Source organism: Canis lupus, chromosome 25 (genome assembly GCF_011100685.1).
Source record: "Canis lupus familiaris isolate Mischka breed German Shepherd chromosome 25, alternate assembly UU_Cfam_GSD_1.0, whole genome shotgun sequence".
Classification (NCBI taxonomy): Eukaryota; Metazoa; Chordata; class Mammalia; order Carnivora; family Canidae; genus Canis; species Canis lupus.
This window is the reverse complement of record NC_049246.1, coordinates 32,369,613-32,386,942: the sequence shown is the minus strand read 5'-3', so window position 1 is coordinate 32,386,942 and position 17,330 is coordinate 32,369,613. Positions and strand designations below refer to the sequence as shown.

Here is a 17,330-nt window from a genome sequence, read left to right as displayed (position 1 = left end):
GTGCTTTGGATACCAGTTGGGTGTCCTACAATTCAACTCAGTTCTGACACTATCTACCTGGAGATAGTATGAGATTCTACAAGACTTCCTCTCAAACCTTCAGGCACCACTTTCAAGCTGTTACTTGTGTTTCTTACAGTCTTGCTACAAATCAGAGATTCCAGTGACCCCTTCCAAATAAGAATGCCAGTTGCAAGACTGGGTTGTTACCTTCTGACTGACTGGATATAAATCAGAGATTCTTATGACCTCTTCTTTAGATTTAATGTGTTATAGTGGCTCACAGAACCCAGTGAAACATGTTTCTTATTGCATTACCAATTTATTATAAGGTAATATAACTCAGCAACAGCTAGGTTGAAGAAATACATGAAGCAAGGTATGTGGGAAGGGGTACATTCACATGTTCACCAACCCAGAAGCTTTGCAAATTCTGTACTTTGGGGATTTTATGGATGATTCATCAGGTAGCCTTGATCTGTCATTAACTCCCTTTTTAGCTCTTCTCCCTTCTCAAGAGAATGGGGGTGTTTGGGCTGAAAACTCCAAGCTTCTAATCAAGACTTGGCCTTTCCAGTGACCAGTCCTTATCCAAGAGCCATCCAGGAGCCCACCCAGAGTTACCTCATTAGAACAAAAGGCACTTCTATCACCCAGGAAATTATGAGAGTTTCAGGAGTACTGTGTCAGAAATCAAGATCAAAGACCAGTAATATAATGAAAGATGCTCCTGTTACTCTTAACACCCAGGAAATTCCAAAGTTTTAGGAGCTCTGCCTCATGGACAGGACCAAGACCAGATATATATATATTTCTTACTATAAATCACAGTATCACAAATGGTTACTGGATTTCATCAAATGCTTTTTCTGCTTTTATTGATGTGATCATACCAGTGTGTTGTAATTTTTTCCCTGTTACTCATTTTTCATGTCATTTTATGGCCTTTTGTTCTTTGGGAGCTTAAATTTTTTCTGACCAAATCTGTGGTCCTTTTTGCAATTTGACCTGGCCATCAACTAACAAAGGCTTTCCTTTTTCCAGAATTATAAATATAGTGCCCTGTATTTTTCTTTTAGTACTTTTATGATTTTTATTTTATTAAATCCCTAACCCATCTAAAATATATGGTATTCATACATGGTTTTCCATATATGGTATGAGGGCACATCAGCCTTATATTTTCTCTACCTAGTAAGGTGATTATTTTGGCAACATTTATTAAATAATTTTTTTTCTACTCTGTGTTACTTAAATTGCCAATTTTATCATTTACCACTTTCTTATATATATAGTTGGACCTATTTCTGAATTTCAAAAATTCTGTTCAACTGATCTATCTATTCTAAATAATCAGCTTGGTTTCATTATTGTAGCTTTTTAAAAGAATGTATTGGGGGCAAGTATCCTTTGGCTAATTCTTCATTTTCAAAATATTTAAAATTTTTCATACATTTTTTCTTCTAAATGAATTTCATTATTATTTATGTATCAAAAATTTTAAAACTCCATTGGAGTTTTAATTGGAATTTAATTTAGTATACCTTTTATTTAAAGCATTGAGATCTTGGTTTAAAATAGATTAAAGATATATTAATATCTTTTCTTACAGGAACTTGATATGTTTCTGTTTACTTGGATCTTCTTTGTATACTTACTCTTTTGAGCAAAAGGTTGTTTGACTCAAGAATTCTAAACTCAGGGGGACCTGAGGGGCTCAGTCGGTTAAGCATCTGCCTTCACCTCGGGTCAAGATCCTGGGGTCCTGGGATGGAGCCCCACATTGGGCTTCCTGTTCAGTAGAGAGCCTGCTTCTCCCACTCCCTCAGCCCCCCTCCCCCACTCATGCTCTCGCGCGTGCCCGCGCTCTCTCTCTCTCACTCTCTATCTCAAATAAATAAATAAAATCTTTTTTAAAAAAAGAACTCTAAACTCAATTGATCTTAAAGGCAACAGTAATTCACAGATGCAAGAGCCAAGAAAGAGTTCTACGAGTATGCTTAAATTAAATGAATTAATAGGGGATTGATTGTCTTAGTCTGTTTGAGCTGCTGTAACAAAATACCACACACTGGATAGTTTATAAACAGCGGAAATTTACTGCTCACAGTTCTGGAGGCTGGAAGTTTGAGATTAGAGTACCCCCATGGTCAGATGAGGGTCCTCTTGCTGGTCACAGATTTCTCACATAGTGAACTGGCTAGGGAGCTCTGTGAGATCTCATGTATAAGATATTAATCCTCTTCATGAGGGCTTCACTCTCATGACCTAATCACTTCCAAAGGCTCTCTCTGCCAATACCATCATCTTTGGGGGTTAGGATTTCAGTATATGAATTTGAGGAGTGAGGGGCAGATACAGGCATTCAAACAATAGTAGAGATTTATTCTAGGCTAAAGATCAACCTGAATAATGCAAAAATGAGGAGGTAAGGCTATAAAAAAGTTAGTAGTAAATCAGAAACCGATTAGACATAAGACTACACACAACTAATTAGTTTAAATACAGGTACAAAAGATCATGGAACAGTAATTTTTGTAAAAGCAGGTAAAAATTATAAAAATAATAATTAACTATAATATTATATAATGAAGCTGCCAGATTATAAGAAGAAAAACTGAGAAGTGGTGTGGATCTGAGGATGTAAAAGTGTTTTTCTTACATTCATTGATTAATGTCTAATTAAAGATACTGATGATTAAGATAAATTCAAGAGTTTTTTAAGTGGCAAAGCAATCATGAGTAGAATAAACTTTTTTTGTGTGTTTTTAAAAATATTTTTATTTATTTATTAATGAGAGAAAGGCAGAGACACAGGCAGAGGGAGAAGCAGGCTCCCTTTGGGGAGCCTGATGCAGGACTTGATCCCAGGACTCTAGGATCACACCCTGAGCCAAAGGCAGATGCTCAACCACTGAGCCCACTCAGGCACCTCTTTTTTTGTGCTTTTTAATTAAAGTTTTAAATTCTTATAGTTCTCTATTTTATACTGATGTATATGATTTAAGAATTTTCAAAGCTCATCCCTTCCGAAGTCTTCTTTGGTAACCTCCTTGCTTGAACAGCCCTCTCTACTTTCCTCCACTTGATTACATCCTAGCCATAAAGTAAACTTACAAAAGCTCAACTGCAAACTAGCTGGCATGATCCCAGCTTTTGATGGTTTTACCACTTGAGGTAAATAACTTACATGTAAATATAATTTACATACAGTAAAATTCACTTTTTTTTTTTTTTTTTAGCACATATGTCTGTGAATTTCAACAAACTCATACATTTGTGCAACTACCACCACTGTAAAAGTGTGAAATACTTCTATCACCCACCAACTTTTTCCTGTGCCCTTTTCTGGCCAGCTCCCTTCCATGCCTTTAGACAATATTGGCCTTCTTACTCCTCTATAGTTTAGGCTTTTCCAGAATGCTATGTAAATGGAATCAGACAGTGTAAATGTCCTCCGTTGAGTCTGGCTTTTTCACTTGATATAATGCATTTGAGATTAATTCATATTGTGTCAGTGGTTGTTCCTTTTTATTGTTGAATAGAATTCCAGCATATGGATATGCCACACCTTGTTTACTCATTCTCTCGTTGAAGGACATTTGGGTTGTTTCCAATTTTTGACAAATACAAATAAAGCCTCACTATACAGAGAATTACCCTATGTTACCAGAAGGGGAAAAAGGAAAGCAGAATCCACAGAGCAAGAGATAAACAAAACAAAACAAACAAGAATATTTTACAGGAAAAGAAAGCATAAAATAACAAAAAATGAGATACAGATGTTTGTAACAAAAATAATGCTAAACTTTCCATTAAATAACAGAATTGAAAGGGGGAAAATGGCTCTAAGCTTAGGCAACTGATTTTACTCTTTCCAAAATTTCTTGAAAGGTCTGAAGAACTATCAAGAGGAAACCTGGAATCAGCCCTATTTGTTAAGGGAGCTATGCCATCCATATCCCCTATAGTTGGCACATTTTCACGTATCACATATTCATGGACATGTCACTCCACAGTTACACCCCAACCCAACTCCCTCCCCAGAGGAACTTTTTTACAGTATCACAGCATAGTGTGTAAAAGGAGGGAAAAAAACCCAGACTGGTCTATAGTAGTGTACAGACAGGACTTGACTAAAGGACACTATCAGGAAAATTCTTAGTTCCCTTTTGAGGAGATTCAATGAGGGGAAGAAGCTGTTGTAATTTAGATAAGTAGAGACAAATCTACATAGGGCCTCTTTTGTCACTGTTGAGCAATCCTCTTCAAGAAGACAGTTGCCAAGAAACCCATGGGCACATGGGGCCATGCCTGATATGAGCCATCTCTTTACATAGAACCCCAGGGGGGACCCAGGCACATCAAGTGACACAGGAAACTCTAAACTGTGAGTAAAGTTTACCACTTTACCTTCCAGTGGTAAAACCATCAAAGGCTGAGATAATGCCAACTAGTTTGTAGTTGAGCTTTTGTAAGTTTACTTTATGGCTAGGATGTAATCAAGTGGAGGAAAGCAGAGTGGGTTGTTCAAGCAAGGGGGTTACCAAAGAAGACTCAGGAAGGAATGAACTTTGAGAATTCATAAATCATATGCATCAGTCCAAAATAGAGAACTATGGGAAGATTTTTGAGTATGTTGTCAGAAAAGTGTTAGAGTGGCATGATTATTCAGAATAGTGTTATAATGACAGTGATAGCTAGTACTTGCCAATGTTAAGTGTTGTAGGAATACTGCTTAATCTTCACAACAGCCCTGTGATGTAGTTCTTATTATTTATCCTGTTTCATACCTGAAGAGAGACTGAGAATAGGGCAGTCGGCAAAGACCCAAGGGTAGTAACCTGAGTTCTAGATGATAACCAAAGATGAACACAGCAGGAGTAGAAATGGGGAGCAGTAGGTCTAAGATGACTCTGCAAGTGTCAAACCTGCATGACTCAAAGAATAATCTCCAGCCATCTAACTGAAATAGACTGATCTTTGATTTTTCTCTTTACCTATACTATGCCCTGATATCATAAAAAATGTCCAATGAAGCAGAGCAGTGGGCGAGGGTGGGGTGGGAATGTGAGTGGGGAGTGAAGTATGTGTGATTATGTCATATGTCTAGCTTATCATAAAATGTGTTGCTTCTGATGGTACATGGCTTTGTCCTTTCTTTGTGGTCCACAGCACAGAAACAGAAGTTAGAATTGTAACACTTTACATTGGAGCAAATGTAGTTACTGTAGGCTTACTGCTGAATTCATTATATTGAAATAAACTATAACATGCTAGTGTGGAAGATCAGGAAATATATTTTCCACTAGCTTTAGAGTGATTTCTATTTTTAAATGCCAAAAAGCAAAGAAGCCTAGATTTCTGGTTGGAAAAATGTTATTTTGCTATTAATATTTAGATTGTGTTGTAGGTAGGTTAGGTTGTTCATATTTTATGAACAATATATTTTTTATGAACATGCATGCCTAAAATATTCTAATGTTTTGGGGATAAATTGAAAGGTGTGTTGAATTGGCATACTCTAATTTTGATTATGTTCAAATGTATGTGAAAAGAAAGTGGAATTTAGGTGAATTTTTAAAAATGTAAAATGATCATAATGAAATACAACCCAAAATTTAGAATTTTCTTTTGTTCTAAAATTAAATCAGAGAAATAATATATTCACCTTTCTTCAGACTGCAGGAAGAAATGAGATGGAAAGAATTTTGCATATCTTTGCATTGAATTGACTCCAACTAATTGTATCTTTTAAAAAAAAATTATTTACTTTAGAGAGTAAGAAAAAGAGAGTGAGGAGTAGAGCGAGACACAGAGAGAGAGAATCTCAAGCAGACTCTACTCAGCACGGAGCTGATGCAGGGCTTGATCTCATGACCCTGAGTTCATGACTTGAGCTGAAACCAAGAGTTGGATGCTTAACCAACTGTGCCACCCAGGTGCCCCTACAGCTGATTGTGTCTTGAAAATAAAACTTCAAAAAAAAAAAAAAAAAAAAGAAAGAAAGAAAGAAAAGAAAATTTCATTTGGTTGCATTTATAGGGGTGTGTGTGTGTGTGTGTGTGTGTGTGTACATGCATGTGCGTATACATATATGTGTATATATATGAAGTGGAAGGTAAGTAAATCAGAAAGTTAGCTCCTCATATTTATAGACCTGATGCTTGCTTACTTGTTTGAATTATAAAGACCACTTACATGGCCCTTGAAAAAAATTATTCCAGTTTGCATGTCCCACACTTCCTCTAACTAGCTCTATGATCTTAAGCCATTTCATTCTGGTTCTTACTTTTCTTAAAAGTGAAAAGAGCAGTTGGATATAGAATTTACATTAAAGTCTTCTGGTTTTAAAGGTTTCCAAAACTTTTTTGAAAAAGGTTTTGTGCGACTCTGTGGGACTCCTCAATGTTGTCTTATGGTACTAGAAAGCATTTGTGTTGATGATGACTGAAAATGAAGAGCTCCACCACTTACTTAGTGGCAACAAAGTTAGTTAACATTTCCCCTACCATTTACTACTTACCAGGCACAGATTTCAGTGCTTTAGAATCCCTTACCCCTCACACAAATCCTATGTGTGAAATGCTGTAATTGTACCCATTGACAGGTAAAGAAATTTTGGCAACACGACGTTAAATTACCTCCAAGAGTTACTAAATACAAAGCCAGGGTTTGGACATAGGTAGTCTGAGTCCAGAACTGATATGATTAATAATAACACACAGATCTCTTAGTCTCTCAGAGATTACTTGTTTTAATCTGTAAAATGAGGCTTAAGTTAGCTCTCTCTCCTCTGCTGGCTTGTATGAGGCTCAAATTCAGTAATGTTGAAGGTCCTAAAGTGTTGGCCTGAACCAGCACTCAGTGTGACCTAGGGAACATCTTCAAATGCAAATTCTCAAGCTGCCTTCCTGACCTGCTGAATCAGAAACTCCAGATATAAGCCCAAGAATCTGTGTTTTAACAAGCCCTCCAGGTGATTTTGCTGTATGCTAACATTTGTGAACCATTGGAATAATGTATATGAAGGTATATGTTAACCTGTAATAAGTTATGTAAAAGAGGTATTTTTTTGTCATTATGAATATCCCCCATGTATATGTGCATGTGTAGATCTGTCTAGCTTTCATCATTTGAATTAAATATTGAATACATAAAATAATATTTATAGCACTTGTGAAGAGTATAAAGAGAAATAGTAATAAGCCCTCCTGTGTATCACCATCCAATGAATTGCAAAAAATGGTTCTCTGGATATTAGTCACATATCCATGCTTCCCCCTAATACTCTAACACTCCAGCCCAAGCTTGGGTATAAAAATATTCTGAAATTAGTGTGTTTTATTTCCAGTGTTTTTCTATGGTTTTACCATTTATGCATGCATATTTTAAAAACCTAATTCATTTAGTTTTGTAAGCTTTTGGAATTTCTCTAAAAGCATCATCTGGTATATATTTCTCCAATGATTTTTTTTTTTATTTGCTGAACATTTTGTTAGTGGTATGTGTGCAAATTTGCATGCATTCATTTTCCCTGCTATACTCTATATTTGAATATATCATAATTTATTTCCCCATTTTCCTTTCAGTGGACATTGAGTGAGATTCCCGTTTTTGCTGCTACAAATGCTGCTACTGTGAACATTCTTGTACCTGTTTCTCAGTACATGTGTGCAAGAGATTCCCTGGGGCACTGGTTTTCAGGCTGTCTCCTTGAGAATCTGTAGGAAGAAATGCACTTTACATCATAGCTCAGTTTTAGCTTGCTGGTTATAGTATAGAACAATACAGTAGATTTCTATGTATTGACAAAAATTGGGTCCTGAAGCCACCTAAACTCATTTGCTGGTTCTGATAACTCTTCTGTAAATGCCTTAATGTTTTCTTTGTAGATGATCATGTTATTTTCAATGTCATCCTTTCCAATTAGTAAACTTTTAATTTCTTTTTCTTGCCTTATTACACTAGCTTGAACCACCATTAAAATATGGAATAGAAGTGATGAGAGCAGATGCCCTCACCTTGTTCTCAGTTTTAGGGAAGCACTTAATATTTGACAGTTTGGTATGATGTTAGCTGTAGGTGTATCATGTATACTCTTTATCAGGCTGAAGATATATCTTATTTGCTGACTTTTTTTTTTTATCATTCATGGATATCAGATTTTATCAAATGCCTTCTCTGCATCTATAGAGATGGTCATATTTTAAAAAGTTTTTTTTTCATCTTAATGTGATAGATTACATTGACTTTTGAATGGTCCTCAGACTGGTAAGAGATATGTTGTTCAGTTTTAAATGTTTGGGGATTTTTTAAATGTCTGTTATTGATATTTAGTTTAATTCCATTGTAGTCAAAGAATATATTTTGTATGATTTGAATTTAGTTAACTGGGACATGCTCTCTTGCCTGATCTTTGTCATACCTAGTTATTTTTCTATTGATTCATTTTTCTCCTGACTTTACGTGATATTTTCATCCTTCCTTGCATGCCTGGTAATCTTGAACTGGATGTCAGACATTATAAATTTTATTTTGTTGGGAGTTTGAATCTTGTTCTGGGATGCAGTTAAATTATGAGGAAACTTTTATTCTTTCTAAGTTTGCATTTGATCTTAGTTAGGCAGGACCAGTATAGCCTTTACCTTAGGGCCAGTTTGGTTGCATTGCCAGGGCTCTGCTCTTCTGGTACTCAGAGCAGTGGCCACATACCACAGGGTTTCTCCATTCTGGTTGTGGAAAACATGAACTGTTCCCAGCCCTATGTGAGGCATGGGAATTGCTACTCTGTTCTTTTCCAGTGGTTCTTTTTTCAATACCCTTAGCCTTGGGTATTGTCTTTGCATGGACTGACCACTACTAGCTATAGACTTGGTGTGGGGGGAACTCCTGACCACCATTAGCTATAATTTGGCATGGTGAGGGGAAACTCCTCTCTGATTCTTTGTCCTATATATCTTAGGCACTTTGACCTCCCTGAATTCTCAACTTTTTCCTTATCTTACTTTTGCCTGGAGGCTCTTTTCAAACAGTAACCAGAGGCATTTGTAGACTTACCTCAACTATTTCAGTTCTCTCGGGCATCCCTGTCTTGCACTGTATTGTTAGGTGCCTGAAAACCATTAGTCATATTTTACCTGTCTTTTAGATATTTAAGACAAGGTAATTCATATGATTCCTTATGTGTTCTCTGGTCCACTGTGGCTACAGTGGAAATGAAATACATACATACATATATATGTATTTGTTTAGAACAAAAAGTATTTCAGATTCATAATGATGTTTCTAATTCACATAGATTATTCCAGATTATTTTATCCTCTTTTTGATTCGTACTTCTCTTCTATGCTGAAATATCTTGGTTCCAAAGACTTTACTAAAAATTACTCACTTTTATATTTCTTTTCATTTTATTATTTTTATTCTCTTATTTATTTATTCTTTTTTAGAGAAAGAAAGAGCATGTGCATGAGCAGGGGAGAGAGAGAAAAAAATCTCAAGCAGACTCCACACTGAGCATAGGTCTTTTGTCAATCGCACCACTAACCCATCCCTTATCATCCCTGCGACTTACGATGTCCCATACAGTTATACTGCAGTAAAATTCTCATTGCGACTTTACTTTACCACTTCAACCTTGATGCCATACCCCGTTAATGACATGTTTGCCCGTCCTTTGCAGTTTCGATTTTTGTAGAGTTTCAGGTTCTTCCCGTTTCTTTTACGTTGCCGTTTTTCTGTCACTATTGTCTTATTTACTTGTTCTGATTTCAACAGGGTACAAGAAGAAATAGAATTTAAGAACTTTCTTCTGTGATTTCTTAAGTTATTCTTTTTCTATTTCTTTGTTCTTTTCTAGCTTCGTGATACTTTTTCTTTATATTTGTTTATCTTTTACCTTATCTGAATTTGCTTAATTCTACGGATTTTCTTTCTTCTTTACTTTCTTTCTTTCTTTCGTTCTTTCCTCTTTCTTTCTAGTCGGTTCCTTTCTGATTCACGACTTTCTTTCTTTTATCTTGTCGGTTCGTTCTGATGTTCCTTCTTTTTCTTTCCTTCTTCCTTCCTGTCCTTCCTTCTTCCGTCCCTTCCTTCCTTCCTTCTTCCTTCCTTCCTTCTTCCTTCCTTCTTCCTTCTTTCCTTCCTTCCTTCCTTTTTGAGACTTACTTATTTGAGAGAGTGAGCAAGAGAGCATGCATGGGGGGAGGGGTAGAGGCAGTAGGACAAGGAGAAGGAGAAAAACAAACTCTTTGTTGAGAGTGCAGCCCCACCCCACATGGGCTGAAATCAAGAGTCAGAGGCTTACCCAACTGAGCCACCCAGATGCCCCTCATTTTATGCTTATAACAACCCTAAGAGGCAGGTAAAATACCAGTTCACAAATGTCATTTTATTGATGAGGACATTGAAGGCTGAAGATTAAATGACTTGTGTGGCTTTCCAGGAAGGTAGTTCTCTGGCCAGGCTGGGAAGGATCTTCAGTTGGCCTGACAGTTGGTTTCACCTTCATCTATCATTTTTCAGCTACACACATGTGCCAATGCATGGCTTCCATTTTCTCATTTATGAAATAAGGAGATTTGACCAGATGGTTTTCCAGATTTCTTCAGCTTCTGGCCTTCTCCCCAGCTATTTGCTCTTCTCATCTCCCTTTCCCTCCTGGGCACATAGACACACACTCTGTCTTCTCACAGTGCTCGCAGCAAGATGTGGCTGTGGTGCATCCGCCTGGAAGTGGTCCATGGTAGAAAGGCGACTGGTTGATATGCCTTGCTTAGATGTAAGCCCAGGTCCCAACCATCTATTCTTGTTTTCTCATTTTTAGCTTCATGTTTTCAAATTAATGGGTTTTGCAGCCTGGTTGGGCATCATTCCTTTTCTCAATGAAGTGTGTGTGTGTGTGTGTGTGTGTGTGTGTGTTTAAAGATTTTATTTATTTATTTATTCATGAGAGACACAGAGAGAGAGAGGCAGAGACACAGGCAGAGGGAGAAGCAGGCTCCATGCCGGGAGCCTGATGTGGAACTTGATCCCGGGTCTCCAGGATCAGGCCCTGGGCTGAAGGCGGCGCTAAACCGCTGAGCCACCTGTGCTGCCCAATTAACTGTGTTTTGTCTCAAATTCATGTATGTTTGGAAAAAATAGTCACTGACATTTTTGCCTATCATTTCAGGGTGCTTGTTCTAGATTCCACAATAATCTGTGGCTTTTATCTTCAGATTCTCTTTTATTCAGTTGTGATTTCTGTGCATAAGTTAGATGCAGTAAACTTGACTCAATCCTAGATCTGATCGTTTTTTATCTCAGATCTGTTTAATTTTGTATTTAATAGGAATGCTTACCAAGAAGGACCCGATTCATACCTTATTTGGCTGGGGGAAGGTGTTCTGGGCTTACTAGTAAGTCAGGTTTTTTTACTTCCTCATTAAAACCCTGCCTTATTTGCCCTCAGATTTTTTCTCTTTTACTTTTTCTTAACAAGAAAGAGATCAGTGGAAAAGAATAAAAGCTAATAGAACTGTAAGTATAAGTAACATTAGAATGTGTTTTAATTTTGTATTCATGTTTAGAGTACTATAGTAAGTATGTAATTGAGGCATTTTTGGTATTCTGAATAAAACCCTGGTTCCTCAGCTGAATCACTGTAGCAGTGCTAGAAGGGGCAGCAAGAAAATGGTTAAAATATTAAAATATTCCCTCACTCTCATGCTGCTTCTTGGGGGAACTCTTCTCAACTCCTGACAGTAAGGTGGTTTTGCTGTCCTCAGGACACCTGTGCTGCATTGTCCAGCAGCCTTTACCTTTGAAGATTATTATTTTTTTTTTTTATTAGAGACAGACTGAGAGAGAGAGAGAGAAACAGGCAGAGGGAGAAGTAGGCTCCATGCAGGGAGCCCAACGCGGGTCTCGATCCTGGGTCTCCAGGATCACGCCCTGGGCAGAAGGCGGCGCTAAACTGCTGAGCTACCACTGGGTCTGCCCCAGCCTTTACCTTTGAAGGACTGTTGGAGCTAGCTTGTTCTGCTTCTCCATAGGCCTCTCTGATTCCCAGTCTTCATCAAATGATTTCCACTGGCTTATTGATGAGGGGGATGGCATCCATCTTTGAGGACATGGGTGCCACCATTCTCAAAGTTGGAGCCGGACAGGGTAAGAAACGGGAAGGGGAGAAAGGGAAAGTGACTGCCATTGTTTTTAGTGTCCACTATGTATTACTCATGGTCATAGGGATTCTCCTCTTTGGGAGGAGAATGTATGCAGAAACTTTATGTATGCAGAAACTTTGAGGAATGTACTGTTGCCTCTATTTTTTAGGTGGGGAAGCTGTGGGAGAAAGCTCCACATGTTTGTAGAATATAGGCTTTTCTCCCATAATTGTGGATTGTCTTGTTTGGGCTTTTCTCCTTTAAACATTCCATGTAAATTTAATTTCGTATGAGTTTAAATGAGATGGTGTATAATAATCACTTGGTAACAGCCAGTCAGCAAACCATAGTTGAATTTATATCTCCAAAATACCTTTCCAGTTAAGGGTATTTATCTATTCCATCTATAAATATATATAAACTTAAAGCAGAGATTTCTTAGAGAATCACCAGTGAATTGGCCAATAAATCCTCTATTCTCCTCAGTAGTTTAGAAAATGAAATTAAGAATCCCCTAAGAGCCTGCTCTTGTGGAGTACTATGGGTGATATGTATAAGCTACTCTTCTCATACTTAGATAATAATACACTTATACTTGGTGACTTCAATGTAGCACTTTCTACACTCGATAGGTCTTCTAAGCACAACATCTCCAAAGAAACAAGAGCTTTAAATGATACACTGGACCAGATGGATTTCACAGATATCTATAGAACTTTACATCTCTTCATTTTATGGCCCCTGGCCTGGATAGCTCTGAGTAGAGAGGTGCCATCATAGTCATCTCATCCTAAAAATATTAGTTTGGAACCTACATAGAATGAACAGTGTAAAACCATGGATTTTTACTTCTTGGAAACAGATGTAGTATTGAATCTGATTCTCTGATCCTTATGTAGATTGGAATTAAAGAGCAAAAGAAAAAAGTCACTTGGCCTTTGGGGACATGACTGTGTTAAGTCCAGGGAAAGAATCAAAAATGGAATGTGCCTTTTTTGTTTTTTGTAGTTCTAATGGCTGAAAGTAGGTGGATAAGGATAACAATGAAAAAGATGAAGTTTGGTTCTCTTTTTTATATTCTGAATAGTAGATAACTCAAATTGGGAACTTGTTCTGTGTTTGCTGGATCTTTCTTTTGTAGATTCTACCAAAGGACTAATAGGAAATGACACGTTTTATTTATTCTTTAGGGTGTTGTAATTTGAGGATTCATGAAAGAACCTAATTTATCAGAAAGATCAAATACTAGTAACACGTAGACTTTTCATTGTTGAAATGGATCCTCATTTGGGGGCCTGTTAGTATATTCTGTTGTTTTCTTGTTGCATAATCTTTAGACCTCAACTTTCTTTTTTCCTCTCTCATGTAAGCCTGGTTTAAAAGAAAAAGCCAAATCAAAGATTTGGTAAAATGCAAACTATTTTACATTTGTAGACATACTGTCTTGTCTACTTGGCTCTGCAAAATTACACTTCCATGATATAAACAGTAAGCTGCTTAGGGAAAAGTTCCAGCAATTCGTCTTTCCCAACCTTGCACATAGCAGCCAGCAAGGCAATTTATATTCAGCAACTCCCTGTTCTTGTTTAATTTCCTCAGACAAAACAAGAGATTGTGGTGGGCCTGCTTGTTCAAAACAGCACTTGTTTCTCCTGCTTCTTATCATCACCTCATGAATCAGAGACGTTGGAGTTGCTGGGACCCTTAGACTCATCTGATCTGATGCCTAGTTTACTGATGGGAAGCTGAGGCTGATACTGAGGACTCATTCAAGGTCATGCATGTAGAAGTGGTATAGTTGAATCTTCAATAGTGTTTTGTTTAACCCTCAGGATTTTCCCTTATTTCCCCTTTATCTGTCTTTCTCTCTAATGATTACTCACATTCCAGGGAGAAAGCACCATCCACTGAGTGCTGGTTGTGTGCCTGTTCTTCAAACAGCACCAGACAAGCAGACAGTATGATTACCAGTTGCTGATTCATAGAATAAAGCTTGTGTTTGGAAGTTGGATTCCCATTTTCTGAGAGAATTCTAAAGCAGACATCATACTGAGAATCCATGAGGCTCTTCTCTTTGTTTCCAGGCTGTTCCAGGGAAGTCCTTCACCATTCTGGAACAGCCTTGTAAAACGTGATGAAGGCATCATCACCAGTGCCGATAACAACTTTGCCGCTTGTAAAGCTGGATTACTTGGGGGCAAGGTGTTTACTCCTTCTGAATCTGTTTCCTTATTAAATAATAACATGGTGTGTGGCATGTACTTCTTATAGTTACTGTATAACATATGGAAGTGATACCATAAAATACAATGGAAATGAGATGTAATAAAGAGTAGGAGAAGGAGGGCATGGTTCAATAGTCCATTGTTGGAATGAAGAGATGACAGACAGCTGCGATTGGGAATCTTGTTCATACTTCTGCCCAAAGATGTGAAGCTAATGAATATCCTCTAACCTGCAACTTTACTCCAGTGAAAGGCATTTTTGAAGGGATGTGCTTCCCCTGGGAATCTCTTTGAAAGCCTGGATTGGAAAGGCAGATTCTCTCGTGTAATAAACAAAAATTGGTAGGAGAGGTGATTTTGATATCATGAGTGGTGGGGAACCACAGCTGCTGCTTCTCAGGAAAACAGAAGTATCTTAAAGTTCGGGGAAGAAGTGGTGAATACCTGAATCAATTGGTAAATTCTATAAAAGTCACTCTGTGCCTCAAACACCTTCTTTGGATCTAATCCAGTACCTTGAAATTTGAAAGACACAAAAATAATGTGCAGCCAGATCAACATTTGTGCCACCTCCTGATTGGTGGCAGATGATAACCAGGATTATCTGAGATTAACAACCCAAACTGTGTTGGAAGGATAAGATGTCAGATGTTGGAGAAACGAATTCATGCGGGGTAATAGGAAGTCCACAGTTACTTGTTGAACAGAATTATGAATGTGAGCTTTGGATTGTTACATAGCAGAAGATGAGCTGTTCCTAGCAGGGATAAACTGTGGGCTGAGCATAGAATTTAGGGGACACTCGAAGAGTCTTGACTGGAGCAGAGGGTGGAATTTTCCAGGTGATGGAGGCTAAGGTAGATAATTAAGGCCAGGATAATTTGGGGGGGGGGAATTTAGGAATCTAGGAATTAAGGAAACATACTGGTTTATGGTGTATGTGTGTGTTTACGACACTCCTTGATAGGTGTTTGAGCTAGGTGCTGCCTTTGAGAGTTCCTGCCTACTTCCCTGATGACGAAGAACGGAGGAGAGATGGAGCTTGGTCATTACACTAAACATTGTGACACAGCAACTTTGTTACTTCCTGTTTCCATCTGTGAGCAGGGCCGCTGGAAGGAACAGGTTCAGTGGGAGTGAATGGGGAGGAGTCAAGGATATGAGATCTATGCTTTCTATGGAAAACTAGACATACACTTAGTGGGTAAAGCCATGGTGTCACATGACTCTCAGATGAAGAAGAACTGCTATTCAGTGGAATAGCAGCAGTGGTCCACTGTCCCATGAAGAGGTATAGGAGTCAATCACGAACTAACTGCTACATCTAAATCCAGTAGAGTTTCCCTGAACACACTTCATTAGCCCAACCTTGTTCTGCATTCATAGTGTAGGCCAAAAGCTCAAGAGTAAATTAATTTCAGCATGATTTGTCCAGGCTTCTATGCCAAGACTACAAAAGAACACTCTGGGTGAGTCCCTTCAAAAAGAGAGGCTGCTTGAGAAAGATGTGGCTGGAGGCATGCTTCTCCCATTCATGGATAGACAGCGAGGTAAGGAAAAGCCAGCAGTCAAGCTACATACATAGGGTGCATTGCAGGTTCGAGAAAGAGCAGTGAGTACCCATGGTTTGCAATGCAGGGGGACCTTTCTTCCCCTGTTAAGGATCCTTGTGGAATTTGGGAGGCAGATTGAATGAGCATCCTCATATGCTCATTAGAGCTGCAGAAATGGGGAACATCTTGCTTCCTTGAATTGGCAGGCAAATGGCTAGAACTGCATCTCTGAAGTGGTTCTTTTTGCCTGGAAGGATGCAGATTACATATCAAGAGACTGAGGGCAAGAAATAAGCCTACTTTAAAAAAAAATAGCTTTCTTGAACTCGAATTCATATCCTATAAAATCTTCCTCCCCCTTTCAAGTATATAGTTCAGTGAATATTCATAAATTCACAGAGCTGTGTAACCATCCCCACAATCCAGCTTGAGGGTTTCAACTTCCTGGAAACATCCCTGGTCCCTATTGTGTTCTGTTGCTCTTCCCTCCTCTCCCCTGCCCAGGCAACTAGTAATCGGTGCTACTGTCTCCTGTAGACTTGCCTATTCTGGACATTGCAAAGAAATGGAAGCCCAAAAATAGGGATTTCACATATGACTGTCATTTAGTGTAATGTCTTTGAAGTTCCCCTGTGTTATAGCATATGTCCATATTTTGTTCCTTTTTTCTGATGAGTAGTGTTCCATCATATGGATATATCCTGGTACTATAGCTATTCGTTCATAGATTGATGAATTGTTTCCACTTTTTGGCTCTGGTGAATTATGCTACTATATTGGTTATCTATGACTGTTGCGACGAATTACTGCAAACTCAGTGGCTTAAAAAAAACAAACAAATTTAAAGCTTCACAGTTCTGAAGACCAGAAGTCTAAGGTGAAGGTGTTGACAGTCCGTGCTCCTTCCAGAGGCTCCAGGGAGATTCCATTCCTCACCATCTCCTCTGGTGGTGGTGCCAGTCCCTGACGCAGTCTTTTCCTCTGTCTACATGTATGCCTTCTCCTATGTGCCTCTACCCAAACTCCCTCTGCCCCTCTCTTGCCCAGGATACACGTGATTGCCTCTAGGGTCCACTCAGATAATCCAGAAAAAAGTTCTTCCTTTTAAGATACTTAACTTACTCAGATGTTTTGCCATGCACAGTTGTGTTCCCAGGTTCCAGAAATTTGATGTGGCCATCTTTTGTGGGGGGGCTGTGTTTCTGCCTACCACAGCAATTGCGAATATTCACGTAAAGTTGCCACTTAGATGTGTTTTCGTCTCTCTTCATAGATAACTGGGAATGTCATTGCTGGCCCTTAATGGAAATTCGTGTTTAGCTTTATAAGAAACTGTCCAACTGTTTCTGAAGAGGCTGTGTCTTTTTATATTCTTGCCCACAATGTCTGAGGGTTCCAGTCTC

General features: G+C 38.3%; 1 protein-coding gene and 1 long non-coding RNA gene across 5 annotated transcripts in view; one reads left to right on the top strand and one right to left on the bottom strand.

Annotated features, from left to right (window-relative positions):
• Window positions 1-17,330, top strand: part of DOCK5 (dedicator of cytokinesis 5) — a 211,719-nt gene that overhangs the window by 41,212 nt on the left and 153,177 nt on the right. The window lies entirely within an intron of this gene.
• The window catches only part of LOC111092454, a 58,816-nt gene that overhangs the window by 23,406 nt on the left and 18,080 nt on the right, over window positions 1-17,330 (bottom strand). The window lies entirely within an intron of this gene.